At 36.7% G+C, this 5,026-nt stretch overlaps 1 long non-coding RNA gene across 1 annotated transcript; it reads left to right on the forward strand.

The window, feature by feature from the left end:
- The first annotated feature begins 326 nt into the window (after positions 1-326).
- LOC148276810 (uncharacterized) lies at positions 327-4,761 on the forward strand. Its single transcript, XR_015823647.1, has 2 exons — positions 327-634; positions 4,274-4,761. It is a non-coding gene; the product is annotated as an uncharacterized LOC148276810 (long non-coding RNA).
- The last annotated feature ends 265 nt before the right edge of the window (positions 4,762-5,026 follow it).

Consider the following 5,026-nt stretch of genomic DNA (forward strand, 5'->3'; position numbering starts at 1 on the left):
AAAGGGTGTTTTCACTCTAGAATATTTCATAGTCGATAGACTGGTGCCTGAAGCATAACACTAATCACCTTACCGTTATGTAACAAAAATGATCAAGATACGCTGCGATTGGTACAGCAATGCAGTGCCCTATGCACTATTAGGTGCGGAAAGGGAATAATAATGATGATATGAACTTAACTAATATTAAAAATGAAATCTAAATTGAGATAAATTTTATTGTCATTCCAAATAATAATCAAAAGGCATCGCTTCGCCTCTGGATAAACTTGTCGGCTACTATCCGTAGATCGCTGGGCGAGTAGTAAGCAGGTAGACGAGAGTACATTTAAGATTTAGCCTACTAAAGTCGGCGAATGTGTTTCAAAAGCTTCGCACAGCGTGAACAGTAAAGTTGATAAAGATTTTCTCTCGCTCGAGGAAAACTAATAGACAAATCTTTTCGTTGAGACATTTTCGTTTTGTGAGTCAACTTCTCAGTTTAGTTCACTTTTGTCACACGTGTGTGTGAAAGGAAGAAAAGTTGCCGAAGGGACGCGGACGTGACGTGACGCAACTTTCCTAGGAAGATCGGAGTGACCCTTCTGTCTCGCGTTCCTCGTCAGGCGGCTCGTCCCGTATTATGGAAGAGACGGTATTAATCAATTTGATTTTTCCATCACGAAAATGAAATATTGGTATTTCATTTCATTTATTTATTGTTTATTTACATTGAGAACCAATTCATTCTCAATAGAATACAGAATATACTCATCAGATTTATCAAATAGGAATGACAAGAAAAAGAAGTCACGTAAAATGAACGTACATATTACAATTTGGAAATTGCCTTCCTAAGAGAAATCCCACTGTCATAAAATATATCGACATCCGAGGCGACACGATTGCTCTACCTACCGGCATAACCATCGTAGGTAGAACAACCCGTGTTGCCTTTGTCGAAGATAATTATCAGGGACAAATAGACCGAATTCATTCAGAATATCGGAGTCATGTATGCGACCACCGATAAGTTGAAAAAAGTGAACACCCAAATGAATATCCCTTCTCCCCAACCATGATTGGTAGCCCAGCATTCCCAGTAAGGAGTCAGTCGGGAAAAGCCACGGGTAATATCCATACTCCCTTTACAGATACAGATAACGCAGAAATTTTTTCTGCACCCTCTCTATCATTGAGAAATATGTGGTTTCATTTAGCGACCGAAGGAACTAAATTCCAAGCGACTTCTTACCGAGGAATTATACAATGTTTTCAGAACCTGAATATTTGAAAAAATCTTGGCATTTCTAAGAACAAATTAAAGCATTTTAAGGGAGTTACTACATAATGATATTATATGTAGATTAAATAATAACTTAGCGTCAAACAGCACCCCGAGATCCCTGGACGTCGACGTTCGTTCGAACTTTACTGCATCCGTGATGTAACGGAAATAACTTGTTTTGGACGCTGTTGAGTACGACTCATGTCGTATTATCATTAATGCATTCAGAGACATTGAAGAACAGTTTGTTTTGTTTACCCAATTGTATAATATTTTTAATGTCGTACTAAAGTTTCAAACAGTCCAAAGTTGTATTTCACAGAAAATTTTCAAGTCGTCGGCAAATAATAAAAATGTGGAAAATTTAAATTCATTGCTAATGTCATTTATGAATATTGTGATCAACATTGTTCCTAAATTAGATCCCCGGAGCACTCCCGAGGAGGTGTGAAAAATTGCAGATTGATGGAGTCCATATGATACATACTGCTTTCAATCTACTCGTATAAGATATCTTGAGAAAAATCTCAGAAGAATGTCACTGAAGCCAATCTTATAAAGTTTCTGAAGCAAAAGCTGGTTATCTATTTTATCAAATGCTTTTGAGAAGTCGTTGTACGAGCGTCTACCTGAGCACCTTTTTCGAGTGATTTTGTGACAAAATTCGTAAACACCATCAAATTTGTGATAATTGACCGCCCCGACCGAAATCCATGCTGTTCAATTGTTATGAATGGCTCTATTTTGGGATTGATAAAATGTTGAATTAACCACTCAAATCCTTCGCAGGTGTAGATAAAATTGCCACAGGTCTAAAATGTTCAATGCATGTTTTATTGCCTTTTTTAAATACAGGAGAAATTTTGGAAGTCTTCGATATCTCTGCAAAAGTGCCTGGTTTTAAGGATTGATTAAATATTACAGATAGTGGTTTCTTTATAATATGGCTGCAACTCTTTAAGACAAATGTGGGAACAGAGTCCTAATGATTAGGTATTCTTTAAAGAACCAATAGATATGGTAATTTCATCAGGAACATTAAAAATTCCTTTACGTTTTGTCAGTCAATAGTATTTATATATTTTCAGGTAAAATTTGATGTCGATACGAGTACCCAACCGTAGATTTGTTTAACCTTTGGCATTTTCTACATCAGTAATGATTTATTTCGTTTTAATTGAATTGGGAGCTTACGAGACGAAGAAAACAAGACTACCGCATTTCAACATGGTTAACTGTATGAATAACGGGTTAACTGAAACTGTATGAATAACGAGAATTAATTTTTTAGGCGCGGAGATTTTTTCAGCCTTAAAACTTGGTCAGTTGCCAATCTCCAGTAGTTGCTAGTTGTTGCTAGTGGTAGGTAATGTACACATTGTTGGCAGGGTAAACGGATTTCGGTACAAACTTTAAGGAGAAACATATGAGATGCGGAACATTAAGCTTGTTATGCATTAAATTAAAACGTTTTCACCCGTTAAATCATTATTTTATGTTGGTGTATGTTATGCAAAATAGTGAATGTTACATAGTGTGTAAAGTGTCCACTTAAAACCAGCCAATGACAGTCCTGTAAATGCCTAGACTTCCACATTCCCTTCTCATTTTTTTTCCTTCTCTGTTGCAACAAATTTAGAACATTCTTCCATTTGATTTTTATTAATGGAATAAAACAGCGATTTCCCGCGCTATTTATGGCCCTCCTGGGTAACTAATATATTTGTCTTTTTCCACGCGATGGCTGGCTCGGTCCGTATCTAGTACTACGAATGTATATTTGGAAAGTGGAGCGATTGGCTGATCGATGTAGATAAATCGAATGTGATGGTTTTTGAAAGATATGGAAGTATGAATAAATGTGAGATCACTGTGAATGGGGTTATACTGAAACAGGTAGAGGAATTTGTGTATCCGGGAAGTATGTTTACTAGGGATATAAAGATTGCGTGCCGGAGTGAGTGCCGGGAACAGGGTGAACGGTGCACTTAAATCAACGTTGGTAAACAAATGTTTGTCGCTGGAGCAGTTAACATTAAAGTCGTGGTGCCGACTTTTGAATGGGATTGAAAAAAACAAGGATGAAAGAAGGCCGAATGCTGTCGAAATGCGATCTCTCGGTCGAAAATGCAGTGAAACCTCCGAGTGACAATGCGCCACAACTGTGGAGACGCCACTTCGCTCTATTGCGTAGAACAAAAGTGCGGCAAATTTTTGGTTTTTTAAATTTTTTATAATTTATTTAATACATAAAAAACGTTTTATTATTTCTTTTCTATTTGAACACCTCATTCACCCGTGTCGAGGCATTAATTTACATTATCTTTGTATTATGTTCTAGTTACAGCAGTCGGTATTTATTATAATGTATGCGCATACATGCACAATACACACACATAAATGTATGCATGTATGTACACATACTTTTCTATTTAAACACCTCATTGAGCATAACCCGTGTCGGGGCATTAATTTACATAATTTTTGTATTGTGTTCTAGTAACAGTAGTCGGTATTTATTATAATATATGCGCATACATACACAATACACACACATAAACGTATGCATGTATGTACACATACTTTTCTATTTGAACACCTCATTGAGCATAACCCGTGTCGAGGCATTAATTTACATAATTTTTGTATTATGCTCTAGTTGCAGTAGTCGGTATTTATTATAATATATGCGCATACATACACAATACACACACATAAATGTATGCATGTATGTACACATACTTAAATGAATAAATAGTAAAATCAAAAAAAATAATTTTAAAATAATCATAATAGTAGTAACTAATGTAAGTAATATAATTAATCCACGTTGGTACTATGCAGCTATTGAGCCGAGAAGAATGCCGCGGTTTAACAGCAGACGTGTAATGGAGGGTTGCGTCACTGCGCTTGCGATTCTCAACCCGAGTACCTACCGCCTATTGTTTTGCTGTGAACTATAGCTTACTTCGAAATTTATAATCCTAGAATGATTTTTATCCACAGGGGCTGCTCTATAAAACTATGTACTTGTACGATCGGTACACAAATAATGCCGTGATCCGTACATTCCGGAAGGCAGAGATGAGCATTACGGACAAAATCAAGAAAGGAGTTCTGCGTTGGCGGCCAGCTAAATTAACGATACGAATGTTAACGGATGCAGAAATCGAGGAAAACCGGGAAAACCGGGAAAGACGTGGCATTATCGAATCCAACAACTTGAAGATGAACATCGGGACAATAGTCGGGAAAGTTTTGTTCTAATATATTTACAATCTAGTCCATGTAAATATACTCGTACATACATCATCATTCCCTTCCCTTTCCGCACCTAATAATGCATAGGCATAGAGCATTCATTTGGCACACCAACTGTGTCGGGAATATAATATACACAGCCGAAACAACAAAATGGGCATTTTTTATGATACTCTCTCAGCTTTTGCAAATAATCTCTTAGGAATAAATCTTATTCAATAAGTACACACGTAGAACTTATTTTTTATTGCATTGTGTCCTATAAAATTAAATAAATAAATAATATTAACATCTTAATATTGTAACGCTTATAGTCGGCTCCGCATTCTTGCGCCACATTGTAACGCTAGAGCTCGCCCCACGTATGTAGGTGCTCATAATACCTCCAAAATAGAAACCAATACGTATCCTACTATTCGCGTTAAAGTGTTTCCATACTTTCTTTCTTCGGGTGTTCCGCAACGCTCTAACCTGGGTCCACTGTTGATCTCAATTTTC

The sequence above is a fragment of the Micrasema longulum genome, unplaced genomic scaffold, assembly GCF_059751315.1.
Source record: "Micrasema longulum isolate JH-2025_06_02 unplaced genomic scaffold, ASM5975131v1 h1tg001143l, whole genome shotgun sequence".
NCBI lineage: Eukaryota > Metazoa > Arthropoda > Insecta > Trichoptera > Brachycentridae > Micrasema > Micrasema longulum.